Below are 17,720 nucleotides of genomic sequence, written 5' to 3' on the forward strand. Positions count from 1 at the left end.
GAAGATCTAGAGAAAGGGAGAGATTTGAAGATAATGTCATTGTATAATAGACAAGGAGATCATTGTCAGATCAGAGCCCATATTGATGAGCAGTAGAAGACAAAACTCTGCCTTCAGGGAAGAAAGCATCATCTTCCCTCTTTAAGTGTGGCTGCACATAGCAACTTCCTCCGGAAAGGTACAATTTGGAAAGCAGATAAAAAGAGTAACTTTACAGTGGAGAAACTTGATGAGCAATACCTAAGCCAAAAAATGAGGTTAGCATCAATAATGATGTCATGTTTATAGTATGTCCTCTTCATGTGACAGGACTCTGTAACCTCTGTGGTCTTCCTCCAGAAAATCCATAACCCCAATATAATCATGAGAAAAGCATCAGACAAATCCCAGTGGAGGAACATTCCACATAATACCCAACCTGCAATCCTCATAACTGTCAGGGTCATCAAAATCAAGGGAAGTCTGAACAACTGTCACAGCTAAAAGGAGCCTAAGAAGACAGAATGACTGAGTGTAATGTGGTATCCTGGATGGAATCCTGGAAAAGAAAAATAAAGGACATTGGATAAAAACTAAAGAAAGCTGAACCAAGTATGAACTTTAGTGAATGGCAACGTATCTATATTCATTCATTCATTCTAACAAATATGCCATGATAATAGAAGATGTTAATAATTGGGGAAACTGGGTGAGGAGTATGTGGATCCTCTGTGTACTCCCTTTGTAATTTTTTTCCATAAATTTAAAACTGTTCTAAGATCAATACTTAATAAATAATAACAGCATTTGTTTATTTTTTAGAGATGGAGAGAAAGATGAAGGGGAGGGGGGAGAAAGAGAATCAACTCATGGCTCCATTTTTGTTGTGTATCCACTGATTGCTTCTCATACATGCTTTGAGCAGGGACCCAACCAGTGACCTCAGGGTCAACCCTGCAACCCCAGGTTCAAGCCAGCAACCGGGGGATCGAGCTTGTGACCTCGGGACTGAGCCAGCAATAATGAAGTTTTTAATGATTAAATCAAGGAAATAGTGACTACTGAATGTCAAAGAAAATCGGAAGTGCCCTAGCCCAATGTCATTCAACCAGTCATCGCTGAGTTAGAATTCGAGTTGAGATCTTCTGAGTGACGCTGGGTCCTAGCAGGCTAAAGCAATGAATCAAAACAGGAGACAGTAAAATACTGTGCTCCGAATATCTTCTTTCAACTAAAATTGGAGACTTCAACCTACCCAACTTTACCATGTTTAGAGAACACAAACAAAGCTCAGGCAATGACAGTGTGCTGATGATGATGTCAACAGGAAGTAGAATGAGTTTCTTTTTTCAAGTTACATAGGTGTTCCTGAGCTGGCAGAAACGACATTGAACATTCCACCTTCAAACCTTAGAGGTAACAATTATATTATAGATAGTATATCTCTGTTTTTTTATAATCATGTAGATGTTTCAAGAATTATAAGAGGCATCAAGTTTGTCCAAAGAGCAGGGTCATGGCTTCTGGCGCTGGGTCTGATGCTCGCACACACAGGGGCTCCTATCATCAGCCATGCATTTTGCCCGTGGTTTTTTATTCAGCCCTCACAATAATGCTGTGAAGTAGAAAACATCACACCTGTTTATTAAGACTGAGCAAGCTGCACTTCAAGAGGTTAGATGATTTGTCCAAAGTGAATTGGAACCCATAGGTATGCTTATTTAGAAGATCATAGTGCCTTTCTAACTCTGACCATAGATGAATAATTACATCTATAAATATGTTTCAAATACTCTATGATACTTAGCATGTGCTGAGCACAATTCTAAATACTTTACAAGTATTAAAATTTTTAATACACCACTTATTAAGGAGGTGTTATTAATGTTCCTATTTAAGAAACAAAGGAACTAACTTAATCTTTCTGGGTTTCTACCTGTTTTTCATGAATGATTTCGAAGAGTCCCCTACAGCTCTTGCCGTCACCAATTCAATAAGAGACATTATGTCTCAAAGCCACGCTCTCAACCCTGTGCCTCAGACAGAGACCACTTTGGGGACTGGGCGGAATCTTTTCGTGTGGCACCTTAATTCTCAGCCCAAAACACTGGAACAAAAACTTTGCAAATTTTGTCTACCTTGGAGAAGTTATAGCAGAGAGATGACATCAGCTGACATTTGTGCAAGTTGCTATTTTAATACATAGTCATTTGAAAGGGTGCCTGAGAATATAATAAAGAAGTGAAAGGATCCAAAAAGCTTCTGTCAAAAATTCTCAGTATTTCATCTTTTCACTTAAGTAAAAGGAAAAGAAAAGGGAGAGAAAAAAAGGAGGAAGGAGGAATAGGGAGGAAAGGAAAGAGAGACAGAGAAAGGCAGAAGGAAAGAAAGATATGAATGTAATCATCTTTGACCCAGTAGAACCCTTCTAGAAGTTACTGACAGACTAAATTTAGATAGAGTAAATAAGCAAAATACCAACAAGTATAATATAATAGACTTAGTGTCAGCTAAACATGGGATCAAAGCTCTCTTTCATCCCTTAAGACCATTAACAAGTTCCTTAACCTTTTAAATATCAGTTTCTTTATCTGAGAAGTCAGAACAACATCTACTTTATAAGATTTTTGTGTGATTAAATGAAATAATGTATGTAAAGGTCACATAGAGAAATGTGCTTAAATAAAAGTTAATCCTTTGCCAACCACGTCCTAAAAGCCTCAGATACTGGTAGATGAGTCCAGAGAAAGAAGGTCTGAGGACAATAAAAATGCAAATGGAAAACTTTCCCTTGAGCCATCAGAAACACAAAAAGTACTATTTGGCCTTTCTCAAAACGGGATGGAATCAGATGACATCTAGTATCATAGAGAAATGTGCATTACTGCACTGGAAGGAAATATTGGTAATCTCAGCTGACTGGTTCATTTCAGTTCCTTAAAACAATGAGTAGGAAAAAAGGTTAAGACTGGTACATCCTAGATGTTCTAATCATTGTCAATCCATAACACTAATAAATCTGTCTCACGAGTTTCCTCGGTGACACTGTTCAGTCATATAAAATATCAACAGCAGAGTCTAAAAACTGCATTCTTCTTTCCACGTGTAAGACTTGAGCTGTCTTTTCCGTGCAAATGCCTGAGACTCCCAGTGGGTTGCCATTCAATAGTTTGCCTATTTACTCAAGAATATTCTTCTCTCTTTATATCCTTCTGCCAACATTTTTTCATGCTCACAATACCAAACAGAGTTTGCTACCAAAGATCTGGGTTCAAATTCCTGATTTCTTAGTTATTATACAAGCTCTCTAAGCCTCAGTTTTCCCATTTAAAATGTGGAGTTAAAATTATTGTCTTTGTAGTGAATCAAGGTAGCTAATCGAGTCTAAATGCCCATCAGGGTCTCTACGCACATTTATTACTCAATATGCGGCTGATATGGACTTATTTATTCATAATATTGTTTATTGTCATCTCTGAGTTCTGTTTCTTATTAATGCTTTCAAACAACTCCAGCCTGAACTCATAGTGTCCTATGCCTCAGACACCCTATCTAAAATCCTGTCCTTCAGATAGTTTATAGTTTCCTAATCTGGATCATTCTGATCAAGACCTTCACCAAGAACATCTCAAGAAACTCTGTACTTGGAAATCTGTGCAAGAGAGTAAGTCCTGTCCTGGCTTTACACAAGATTAAGAGCTGGAAATAAAATGCGTCCCTACCAACATTGCAAAGGAAGACAGGGCTACTTGACTCATTGGTAAATAATCACGAAGAAGATGCCCGTAGCCAAGAGGACTGATTTGCAGATTACCAAATGACTCAAGTTAATCAGGAAGAAGGACCGCCACTAGGGGAATTAAGAAAATTAAGGCATTAAACAGCAGTGTGGAAATGAGTACAGAGATCTCACATTGTCAAGAATAACATTAACGGCATGAGCATTCTGGATTTTGAAGAGCTTGTGACTCCGTTCATGCATTCAGATGGCATTCTTGAGATAATTAAAACGTCTCAAAAAACAGTGAGTGAGGTGTCAAAGCAGATAGCTCAGTAGAGATGTCAGCTTTCTGTATAGCGGCCGTCAAAACAGTGACAAAAATTTAAGATTAGGATGATTTTCACTTTCCTTGGCCAGTTGGGATGACAGTGCCTTTTTATTAGCATATGTTCAATAAAGTGTAGGCTCTGGAAAAGAGAGAGCATCCGGGGAGGAAGGAAGCTGGGCTGCTTGAGGGATTATATTCTAGAAAATTCTACCGTGAACTGTTTTGAAGACCTGGTTTTACTTCTTCTTCTTATGCCAGAAATAACTTTCAAAAATGCAAGAAGGGTAATTCATGTTCTTTCCTGATTGAAACTCTTCAGAAAGGTCACATTGCATGGAATGCATTGTCTTTTTAGACCTATATTTTAATCATCAGATGTACAGTTTACCATGAGGCTTACAATTACATTGCTCACAAAAATTAGGGGATATTTTATTGCTTCATATTCATTTTGAAATATCCCCTAATTTTTGTGACCAGTATGATTGGCATCCCTTCTCCACCATCCATCCCTACCCCTTATTCATGTCTTTCTTGTGTGTGTCTCTGGGATATTTTTGTAAATTATATGTCCTGGTTCAAGGTCTTCAATAGGCTCCCCTTTTGTGGCACAAAACTCCAGGTGGAATTTCCTAAGTGTTTAGAACCACTGAAGTGTCTTTTGTTATGTTAACTAGGTGACTTTGGGAAAACTCCTAAGGAATGACCTGGTTGTCAGGGGAGCTGACCTCATGATCAGAGGGTTGGAACTTTCAGTCCCATCCCTGACCTCCCAGGAGCAGAGAATAGCTGGAGGTTGAATCAATCACCAATGATCAATAATTTAACCAAACTTGCCTATGTGATGGAGCTGCCATGAAAACCCACAGTGGTGGAGTTCTGAGAATTTCCCACTTGGTGAACACCTGGAAGTCCTGGGAGAGTGGCACCTAGAGAGGGCATGGAAGCTCCACATCCCTTCCCATATACCATGCCCTGCGCATCTCGTCCATTTGGCTGCTATATCCTTTCATAGTAAACTGGTGATCTAGTAACTAAAATGTTTCTCTGAGTTCTATGAGCCACTCTAGCAAGTTAATCAAACCCAAGGTGGAGGGGGGGGGGGTCTTGGGAACCTCCAGTTTGTCAGTCAGAAGCACAGGTAGCAACTGATCTGGTGAATGATGTCCAAAATGGGAGAGAGGAGTCAGTCTTGTTGGATTGAATGCTTAACCAATGGAATCTGATGCCATCACCTTGAATTAAATTGTGGGACACGCAGCTGGTGTTGGAGAATTACTTGGTGGTATGAGAAACTTGCAAGACAGTCTTCTCACAAAGCTGATGGCTGTAAGTGTGGGGGTGCAAGGGGTGGGGTGAGGAGAAGGTGAAAGACAGAATGCCTCACTCAGCTTCTCTGCAACCTTTTATACTTCTATGCCTTTCTGAGTCTGGGTGGATTGATTTCTGCCATAGTGACAGTGCCAAGTGTTAAGGACCACAAGTCATTTCATTTGTCTTATGACACTGAGTATATTAATTAATATCATATCAATATTTGTTCTGATTGAACAAATATTCCTCATTCTCAGATGTGCTTATCTATTCCTCATTCTAAGATGTGCTGACACCAGAACCAATCAGGGAATGTGAAGGAATTTGGTGGGTTTGCCAAGACCATTCCTCACATAATCTTACAAGTAGCTGACAGCACCAGGGAGTGGATGGAGCTACTCAGAGATGGGTGACAGTGGAGTCCATTTGATTAATTGTAACTAATATCAGATACAGAAGACATAAAGATAAGAACAACGATGATGAGTAGTAAGGCTCTATAGCCGGAGAGTACTGGAAAGAGTAGGAGAAAGAGAATATCCAAGACTTTGTACATCGTTAATGATTCACTTCATTGAATTTTCAGCAATGTTTTGTCTGGGAAGTTTACATCTCTCAACACTGCCACTGCTTCTGTATACAAATGAGACTAAGTAATATCTTAGTGTCCCAGCAACTGTTACCGCACCCAGTAAGGAAGTCATGTTAATATGAGCTATATGACCCTCTCAAGGCCATGCTATTGTGTTTTCTGGGGTCTTCAGCATGCTCACAAGTCATCTCTCTACTAGAAAGAGATGCCTTCTAAAAACAAAGGGTTTCGATGCTCTTCAAAACCGTGGTTGGGTAATTAGCTCTGCCATGGGCATGGCATCCTGATAGAAGGACGAGGGGGCTTTACTGAGAGCATTTGAGAAATCAGAAGTAACCTACTGGTGACTTACCCAGCTCAAGTTGACACCTTTACCTGTTTTATATCAGCAGTGCTTTTGTTACCAAATGAAGCATGACTTTCCTCTTGCACCTGTCCCTATTGGATCTCTGTGACCAGTTATAACAAATGGCTTCTGAACTCTTTGCCAAAGAATAAGGAACTAATTTCAAGTTCACGTTTACAAATGAACACACTGTAAAGATTGAGGGAGGCGGACGAGAGAGCAAATCTTCACATGATTTCCTTCACCAATGACCCGAGAGTCTAGGTGGCACCATCCTGTGCCTTCCTCCCGCTGAGCATTCGAATTCTACCCACTAATTGAGAATTAGCTGATAGCCTACCTCATCCAGGAAGCCGTCTCTGACCACCCACCCCCTTCATTTCATCTGCCCATGGAGAAACCTGAGCAGACAAGGCACAGCTCGTCTCCCAACTCTAGACTATGTACTGACTCTTTTCCATGCCATTTAGTCATTTTTTTCTATCCCTGTTGAATAAACTTAAATCACAAACCATGAGATATGAAAAGCGAGGATGAAAAAATGGAAATCACATGAGATTTGGAGTCAAGGAGTCATATAGATTTGAATCTCAACTCCACCACTAAATAACAGAACCTTAATAGGAATTGATTGAACAAAATAACCTGTTCTGACATTGGCTTATACAAATAGAGATTAATTTTCCTCATATAACTAAGTGTCCAAAAAAAGGCAACTCTGGACTGGTGCAGCTGCACAAAGATGTCACCAAGACCCTAGACTCCTGCTGTCTGATTGCTTCTCCCTTCCAAGTGTGCTTGGCTTTCATCCTCCTGCTTGTAGCCTGGTGGTTGGATGAAGCCTGCTGACTTCTAGGTGATAGTGCGTCTTTGTCCGTATTTTCTATTAGAAGATGGAGAGACCAGTACAAACGGAGAGGTGGACACTATAGGAAAGAAGGAGGACATGATGTGCAGAATGAAGCAGACGTTGATCTTCCATATCCACACAGAACTTTTTGTACCTCGTGAATTGCATATAACACATTATAATATACCTAGTTTCATCCATTGTATTGGGATCCACAACATCCAGGGCCCAGACAATTTTCAAATTTTATCCTCTGCATTTAATAAAACTGTACAGAGCACATATAGTTAGCATGTAACTGTTGAGTCATGAAATTGAGCATTTAAAAATTTTTAAAAGCCTAAACCTTTTGAATATTAATTTTTAAATTAACTTAAATAGGAACTGTCTAAACATTATACATTTTTAAAGTAACAGCAATAGCTCCTACCTACTGTGTAAAATGCCTCTTTCGGCTGGTGTGGGTCAGAGGGAAAACGCAGCTGTTTTTTGCCATACTTAGGTTAGATAATTAACAGACCTAGATTCTGGTGGCCCCCAGGACCTACCAGCTTGTCAACTCACTATATATATATAAATAATAAAGTCCAAATTAATAATACACAGCCCAGGAGTTTATAGTCACAGTGAGATTTTGAGACATCCGCAATTGTCTTAAAGGCTTTCTTCTTTGCAGCGTCTTTCTTCTCCTTTGAAGTAGCTGCTGTGAAAGATGATTAAAACGCAGCCCGTTGGACTGGAAACCAAATAAATCAATGTTGTTTTCTTTAAAGCTAGATTGCTCGCAAGAAACAGTTTTTACAATATTTCTTTATCTTTAATAATCTCCAAAGGACAGATCTTTTCAATTGAGCTGTCAAGCAAGGGTCAGTGAAGAATGAGGGAAACTCTTCCTACTGTTCACCTTCTTGAGACCTTTATTTCTTGATGGCGTTGGTTGTTGTCTGTCTTCTCTGGGGTGGAAATGGCAAGCAGCATTGCAGGAAAGACATGCCTGTGTCTTTTCTTCCTGAGCACCACAGGAATGTGAAAGAAGGCAGTATTAATGGAAGAGCCTCACCACAGATTCTTACAATTCTCCACAGATGCATCCCACCCAGACTGGCATGTGATTTAAAAAAAAAACAAAAAACTCATTAGTGAAAAGAATCTTTAATATAAGCCTGTGTAGTGATTACTTTTAGGGGAGTTTATAGTTATGTAAATCTCTGATTCTATTATTGAGCGGCTTCACTACGTGTTGAGCAATAGCAAATACCAAGTAGACTGTTTCATTCCAAATATGAGGCCCTCAGCACTTCCATTTCAAGAAGGAAAAATTACAATAAATAATTACAGTGCATTTAGGGAAGTGTTGGCCTCCAGCCCTAAATACAACTTAGGGTTTATCTATTAAAATAGAGGGGACTGTGGAAACTTCTCCAAGATTTCTACAAGATAGAAAATACAGTCAGAAAAGCAAGGCATTTTTTAATCAGCACATTAGAATTCACCGAAGTTCATAGTCAACTTAAAGGGGTCCCTCTGAGAAACAACAAACTTATTCCCACAAAGTTGCCATAATGAGGAAGATGACGTCAGAGTAATGGCAGAGTAGGAAGCGATACCGATAAATCTCTCCCAAAACTCAACAAGATCTTCAACCAGAAACAGAAAAACCTATACTTGGAGCCTCCAGATGCTTCGCAATACACCCGAAGGTATGGTCGAGTGAAAAATTGGCTAAATATATAACCAAACCCTGAAGGAAATAGGGAGTAAGAAATACTCCGCCTTCCTCACTAACCTAAACAGGGCGGCTTTCTCTGGTAACTGTGAATATAGAAACTGAGCAAAGGGGGTGAATACATCCAGGCCGTGGCACAAACGGCCGAACCAGGCTGTGGCACGGAGATCCTAGCCGAGGAAAAACTGATCCTGTGGCAAGCCAGGCAATACAAGCTAACACTCGCGCCAAACCCAAACAAAGAAAGAAAAGCGGGGCAGCCATTTTACCCGTTCTCCTGGTTGGTGCGCAGTTAGTGGGCGAGAGATTTCTTCCTAAGCCCCGGAAGTGGGTGTCCGTGTTACCCCACAGAGAGGCAGGGTCAGAGGCCTTTCTGTGGGCCGAAAGCAGAATCTCTGGGCAGGCCCAGCGCCCTGGGAAAGCCGCGCACGGGAAGGAGCGAGAACTAATTCCAATGGTGGAAATTTTCCGTGCTAGTGAGGGTTTCACTCAGAGGGAAACTCGGCCGGCCTCATATCCTGGTCTGCGCGCGCAGATAGTGAATGAGAGATTCGTCCAAGTGCCTCGGCAGTGCGCGCCCGTGTTATCGCACAGAGGGGCAGAGTCAGGGACCTTTGTGTGGGCAAAAGCAGAATCTTGGGCCGCCCCAGCACCTTGCAAAAGCCACGCATGGGGACGGAGCAAGAGCGAATTCCAACCCTGCAACTTTTCCATGCGGTTGGGGGTTTCACTCAGAGTGTGAGACTGCTGGCCGGATATCCTGGTCTGCGCGCGCAGATAGTGAATAAGAGTTTCCTCCAAGCGCCCCGGAAGTGGGCGCCCGCCTGTGTTACTGGACAGAGTGGCAGAGCCAGAGGTCTTTGAGTGGGCGGAAAGCCCGCCTGATTATGCTAGCAGCTCTGACTGACTGAGCCTTACCCAGAGCCCTGTGCTGAGTGGGAATAGAGTGGGGAGTTGCCAGCTCTTTGAACCTCTTACTATCCAGGCAGAGGCAGCAACAACCCCATAGCTGGATTATCAGGCTACTAATTGAGGAAGGAAAGACTAGGAGAAAGGCTCCAGGAACACGGACTCTCTCACTGTCAGAGCCTATAAATGCTAATGAGCCTCGACTCCCAACGAGACTAAAGCACAATACATGATATTGCCATAGAGACTTATCAACTGCAAACCTCTACCTGAGCATGCCAAAGGGGCAGAACCTGGGGTACAGAGTCACCGACCAGGAAGAGGGAGAGAAAAGAAAAAGCAAGAAGATAACCTCTCAAAATCAAGAATAATCTGCAGACTTTATAACCTATCCCATTTTATTATATTTGTTCGTTTGTTTCTCTTATCTTCATTCTTGATACTTTTTTTCCTCCTCCAATTTGGCCGATTAACTCTCTGCCGGTCTTACTCTCTCCTCTCCTTGAACTACACTACCCATAAGTGTTACATCTCCCATTATCTTTTTTCTCCTCTTCCTTTCTCTCTATGAGGGTTGCACTCCAAAACCCTTAACTCTCTCTCTCTCCTTTCTTTTTTCTTCTTTTAGTCGTTCCCTCTTTTTTTCTCTCTCTCTCTTTCTTTTCTCCCTCTATATTAGTTTCTTCCTTTCTCCTTTACATCTCCTCTCATTCAAACCTCAATAACAAACAAATTATCTTATCTGGGACTCAAACTTATGTTTGTGGCATTTTGGGGGGTTTTACTTCACCTTTTTAACTCACTAGCAGTGCTCTCATCCCTGGCTCTCCATTTTATCTAGTTCTTGTTCCACTAAATACAATAGTATTTTTGTAATTTGTCCCCCCATTTTTCTGTTTTCCTCTTATTCCTCTCATCATAACTCTTAGACAACCAACACCTAAAAGCAAATCATTTTATTCTTGACCCAAATTTTTTCCTTATTTGCTTTTTGTGGGTCCACACCCCCCCCTTTTTTTTTTTGCCCCTTTATTACTTTTCCCCAATTCAGGCCCTCCATCACAGGCATTGTTTGTTATAATTCACAGTTCACCACAAGATTTTCTCAAGAAAAAGGGTAGAGGAGAGGAAAAAAGGAGGAGGGGAATAATTTCCTTTTTAAAAAAATTATTATTTTATTTTTCTTTATTTCATTATTAATTTTTTTTAAAAAAAAACAACTTTTTTATTTTTTTTTAACTTTTTATTCTTTATTAAATCTCATTAATACTATCAACAAAACCACCCTCAGATGCCATTAAGGGAGAGAAAATCTAATATCATGGATACAAAAGAAAGAGAGGTAACACAGCTAGATGAGGAAAAATCTATGGAGAAAAAATTTAATATATTGGAAACCTTGGAGTTAAATGACAGAGAATTCAAGATAGAAATCCTAAAAATCCTCCGAGATATACAAGAAAACACAGAAAGGCAATTTAGGGAGCTCAGAAAACAACTCAATGAACACAAAGAATATATGTCCAAAGAAATTGAAACTATAAAAACAAATCAAACAGAGATGAAAAACTCAATTCACGAGCTGAAAAATGAAGTAACAAGCTTAGCTAATAGAACAGGTCAGATAGAAGAGAGGATTAGTGAAATAGAAGACAAGCAACTTGAGGCACAACAGAGAGAAGAAGAAAGAGACTCAAGAATTAAAAAAAAATGAGATAGCCCTAAAAGAATTATCTGACTCCATCAAAAAGAATAACATAAGAATAATAGGTATATCAGAGGGAGAAGAGAGAGAAAATGGAATGGAGAACATACTCAAACAAATAATAGATGAGAACTTCCCAAGCCTGTGGAAAGAACTAAAGCCTCAAATTCAAGAAGCAAACAGAACACCGAGTTTTCTTAACCCCAACAAACCTACTCCAAGGCATATCATAATGAAATTGACACAAACCAACAGCAAAGAAAAAATTCTCAAGGCAGCCAGGGAAAAGAAGAATACAACATATAAAGGAAGGCCCATTAGATTATCATCAGATTTCTCAGCAGAAACTCTACAAGCTAGAAGCGAGTGGACCCCAATATTTAAAGTCCTGAAAGAGAGGAACTTTCAGCCACGAATACTATACCCATCAAAGCTATCCTTCAAATATGAAGGAGAAATAAAAACATTCACAGATACAGAAAAGATGAGGGAATTTATCATTAGAAAACCCCCACTCCAGGAATTACTAAAGGGGGTTCTCCAATCAGATACAAAGAACAAAAAAAAAAAAAAACAGAGCCACAAGTAAAAGCTCCAAGAAGAACACAATAAAACCAAATTTAAACTGTGACAACAACAAAAAGAAAGAGGGGGAGAAGATGGAGATTAACAGTAGCAAAGGACGATGGAGTGCAAAAGTACTCACAAAATAGTTCGCTACAATGAACAGGGTAGGGACCCTTTTCATTACTCAAAGGTAACCACCATTGAAAAAACCACCACAGAAGCACATGAGATAAAAAAGATAGCAACAGAGGAAAGATGTATGGAATACAACCAAATAAAAACAAAAGATAGAAAAACAAAAGAGAAGGATCAAACAGGACACAAAACTAACAGAAAGCAAGATATAAAATGGCAATAGGGAACTCACAAGTGTCAATAATTACACTAAATGTAAACGGATTAAACTCACCAATAAAAAGGCACAGAGTAGCAGAATGGATTAAAAAAGAAAATCCAACTATATGCTGCCTACAGGAAACTCATCTAAGTAACAAGGATAAAAACAAATTCAAAGTGAAAGGCTGGAAAACAATACTCCAAGCAAATAACATCCAAAAAAAAAGCAGGTGTAGCAATACTCATATCGGATAATGCTGACTACAAGACAGGAAAAGTACTCAGAGATAAAAATGGCCATTTCATAATGGCTAAGGGGACACTGAATCAAGAAGACATAACAATTCTTAATATATATGCACCAAACCAAGGAGCACCAAAATATATAAGACAGCTACTTATTGATCTTAAAACAAAAACTGACAAAAATACAATCATACTTGGAGACCTCAATACACCGCTGATGGCTCTAGATCGGTCATCCAAACAGAGAATCAACAAAGACATAGTGGCCTTAAACAAAACACTAGAGCACCTGGATATGATAGACATCTACAGGACATTTCATCCCAAAGTGACTGAGTATACATTTTTCTCCAGTGTACATGGATCATTCTCAAGAATTGACCATATGTTGGGCCACAAAACCAACATCAGCAAATTCAGAAAAATTGAAGTTGTACCAAGCATATTTTCTGATCATAAAGCCTTGAAACTAGAATTCAACTGCAAAAAAGAGGAAAAAAATCCCACAAAAATGTGGAAACTAAACAACATACTTTTAAAAAATGAATGGGTCAAAGAAGAAATAAGTGCAGAGATCAAAAGATATATACAGACTAATGAAAATGACAATACGACATATCAGAATCTATGGGATGCAGCAAAAGCAGTGATAAGAGGGAAGTTCATATCACTTCAGGCATATATGAACAAACAAGATAGAGCCCAAGTGAACCACTTAACTTCCCACCTTAAGGAACTAGAAAAAGAAGAACAAAGACAACCCAAAACTAGCCAAAGAAAGGAGATAATAAAAATCAGAGCAGAAATAAATGAATTAGAGAACAGAAAAACTATAGAAAAAATTAATAGAACAAGGAGCTGGTTCTTTGAAAAGATCAACAAAATTGACAAACCCTTGGCAAGACTTACCAAGGAAAAAAGAGAAAGAACTCATATAAACAAAATCCAAAATGAAAGAGGAGAAATCACCACGGACACCGTAGATATACAAAGAATTATTGTAGAATACTATGAAAAACTTTATGTACTAAATTCAACAACCTAGAAGAAATGGATAAATTCCTAGAACAATACAACCTTCCTAGACTGAGTCAAGAAGAAGCAGAAAGCCTAAACAGACCTATCAGTAGAGAAGAAATAGAAAAAACCATTAAAAACCTCCCCAAAAATAAAAGTCCAGGCCCTGACGGCTATACCAGCGAATTTTATCAAACATTCAAAGAAGACTTGGTTCCTATTCTACTCAAAGTCTTCCAAAAAATTGAAGAAGAAGCAATACTTCCAAACACATTTTATGAGGCCAACATAACCCTCATACCAAAACCAGGCAAGGATGGCACAAAAAAAGAAAACTACAGACCAATATCTCTAATGAATACAGATGCTAAAATACTAAACAAAATACTAGCAAATCGAATACAACAACATATTAAAAAAATAATACATCATGATCAAGTGGGATTCATCCCAGAATCTCAAGGATGGTTCGACATATGTAAAACGGTTAACGTAATACACCATATCAACAAAACAAAGAACAAAAACCACATGATTTTATCAATAGACGCAGAAAAGGCTTTCGATAAAATATAACACAATTTTATGTTTAAGACTCTCAACAAAATGGGTATAGAAGGAAAATATCTCAACATGATAAAGGCCATATATGATAAACCATCAGCTAACATCATATTAAATGGCACTAAACTGAAGGCTTTCCCCCTTAAATCAGGAACAAGACAGGGTTGTCCACTGTCTCCACTCTTATTTAATGTGGTACTAGAGGTTCTCGCCACAGCAATCAGACAAGACAAAGAAATAAAAGGCATCCATATCAGAAAAGAAGAAGTAAAGGTATCACTTTTTGCAGATGATATGATCCTATACATCGAAAACCCCAAAGAATCCACAAAAAGACTACTAGAAACAATAAGCCAATACAGTAAGGTCGCAGGATACAAAATTAACATACAGAAGTCAATAGCCTTTCTATATGCCAACAATGAAACAATTCAGAACGAACTCAAAAGAATAATCCCCTTCACGATTGCAACAAAAAAAATAAAATACTTAGGAATAAACATAACAAAGAATGTAAAGGACTTATATAATGAAAACTATAAACCATTTTTAAGGGAAATTGAAAAAGATATAATGAGATGGAAGAATATACCTTGTTCTTGGCTAGGAAGAATAAATATAATCAAGATGGCTATATTACCCAAAGCAATATACAAATTTAATGCAATTCCCATCAAACTTCCAATGACATTTTTTAAAGAAATAGAGCAAAAGTCATCAGATTTATATGGAACTATAAAAAACCCCGAATAGCCAAAGCAATCCTAAAGAAAAAGAATGAAGCTGGGGGCATTACAATACCTGACTTCAAACTCTATTATAGGGCCACGACAATCAAAACAGCATGGTATTGGCAGAAAAATAGACACTCAGACCAATGGAACAGAATAGAAAGTCCAGAAATAAAACCACATATATATAGTCAAATAATTTTTGATAAAGGGGCCAACAAGACACAATGGAGAAAAGAAAGCCTCTTCAATAAATGGTGCTGGGAAAACTGGAAAGCCACATGCAAAAGAATGAAACTGGACTACAGTCTCTCCCCCTGTACAAAAATTAACTCAAAATGGATCAAAGATCTAAACATAAGACCTGAAACAATTAAGTACATAGAAGAAGACATAGGTACTCAACTCATGGGCCTGGGTTTTAAAGAGCATTTTATGAATTTGACTCCAATGGCAAGAGAAGTGAAGGCAAAAATTAATGAATGGGACTACATCAGACTAAGAAGTTTTTGCTCAGCAAGAGAAACTGATAACAAAATAAACAGAAAGCCAACTAAATGGGAAATGATATTTTCAAACAACAGCTCAGATAAGGGCCTAATATCCAAAATATACAAAGAACTCATAAAACTCAACAACAAACAAACAAACAATCCAATAAAAAAAATGGGAAGAGGATATGAACAGACACTTCTCCCAGGAAGAAATACAAATGGCCAACAGATATATGAAAAGATGCTCATCTTCTTTAGCTATTAGAGAAATGCAAATCAAAACGGCAATGAGATACCACCTCACACCTGTTCGATTAGCTATTATTAGCAAGACAGGTAATAGCAAATGTTGGAGAGGCTGTGGAGAAAAAGGAACCCTCATCCACTGTTGGTGGGAATGTAAAGTAGTACAACCATTATGGAAGAAAGTATGGTGGTTCCTCAAAAAACTGAAAATAGAACTACCTTATGACCCAGCAATACCTCTACTGGGTATATACCCCAAAAACTCAGAAACATTGATACGTAAAGACACATGCAGCCCCATGTTTATTGCAGCATTGTTCACAGTGGCCAGGACATGGAAACAACCAAAAAGCCCATCAATAGATGACTGGATAAAGAAGATGTGGCACATATACACTATGGAATACTACTCAGCCATAAGAAATGATGACATCGGAACATTTACAGCAAAATGGTGGGATCTTGATAACATGATACGAAGTGAAATAAGTAAATCAGAAAAAACCAGGAACTGCATTATTCCATACGTAGGTGGGACATAAAAGTGAAACTAAGAGACATTGATAAGAGTGTGGTGGTTACAGGGGGGGGGGAGGGGGGAATGGGAGAGGGAAAGGGGGAGGGGGAAGGGCACAAAGAAAACAAGATAGAAGGTGACAGAGGACAATCTGACTTTGGGTGATGGGTATGCAACATAATTGAACGACAAGATACCCTGGACTTGTTATCTTTGAATATATGTATCCTGATTTATTGATGTCACCCCATTAAAAAAATAAAATTATTTAAAAAAAAAAAAGTTGCCATAATAAGGACATTTGGAATGTCCCTCTTCTGGAATTTCTTTTAGAAAATGAAATAAATCCTTTTAAGTAGCTTCTGTGGCAGTAACTAGATCTTCACACTCAAAAAAAGGATTTATTTTTGATGTTTATTATTCATTAGAAAATAGCAAAACTCACTCAGAGCTGAGCTTGAACAAAAAGTGAGGTGACTAAGGTGGGCCACAACTCTAGTCTAACTTTGATTTTGAGGACTGACTTACTTAGCAATGCTATTAATACGTGGTCAAAAAAGGGTGGGGGGTCATAGAAACAGCCTGAGTGAGAAAAGGCCAACAGGAGTAATTGTGTGGCTGCCCCAGGAGATGTACTTTAGACAAAGAGAAAAATGCAATCTTGAGTATGACTCCAGGCATACTTGTTGAAAAGCTCTCCTATTCATTTATTTATTCATTCATTCACTCTCTCACTTAGCGGCATGTTCAGCAAGCATTGTTGACCACTTACCAAGCTCTAACCACAGTGATAAATGCTAGGGGCATTTAAACAAATAGGACCCAGACTCTTTCCTGGAATGCTCACAGTCTACTTGGTGAGATAGACCTTTTCATGGAGTATTACAGACACAGGAAAAGCTCTTTGATAGAAACGTGCATAGGCATCATAGAATCACAAGATACTATGCCCAGGGGAGTCAGAATCTTATAACCTATGTTGAGTCATGGACACTGTAAGGTATTTTTCCCCACCGAGAAGGAAGGAAGGAGGTCGGAGCCAAAAAGTGTGGAATAACAAAAGGCTTTATTTAGTACAGAGCACATCCCACCTGGCAAGGTTCCCTGGCCCTGAGGAAAGATGGAGGCCAGGGAAGTCGCAAGGAGTGACCCATGTGAGGGATATTTAAAGGGTCCCTAGGGTGGTCGAGCTAATATGAAGTAGTGAAATCTCACTGGCTGGCAGACAGTCGCTTTTTTTCCAAAGTGGTCCAGGGAAGTTTCTTTTGGCGCGCTTGGTTGTGGGCGGTCCTAGCCAAAGTTCGTGGGTCTGGGTTGCCCATCCATCCCCCATTATCCACCGACCTTACAGACACTTGGTGATCTGGTGACACTTATGGACCCCTTATCTAAATAATACTTTTAAATGCATAATATAAAATCCATAAAATCACAGGGGAGCTAATTATGTTGAAATATAATTCTCAAAATATTTTTAAAATGTGGCTTTATACTGTGCATGCTCCTTGATTAATTTATTAAAATAAGATCAA

The sequence above is a fragment of the Saccopteryx bilineata genome, chromosome 3 (genome assembly GCF_036850765.1).
Source record: "Saccopteryx bilineata isolate mSacBil1 chromosome 3, mSacBil1_pri_phased_curated, whole genome shotgun sequence".
Classification (NCBI taxonomy): Eukaryota; Metazoa; Chordata; class Mammalia; order Chiroptera; family Emballonuridae; genus Saccopteryx; species Saccopteryx bilineata.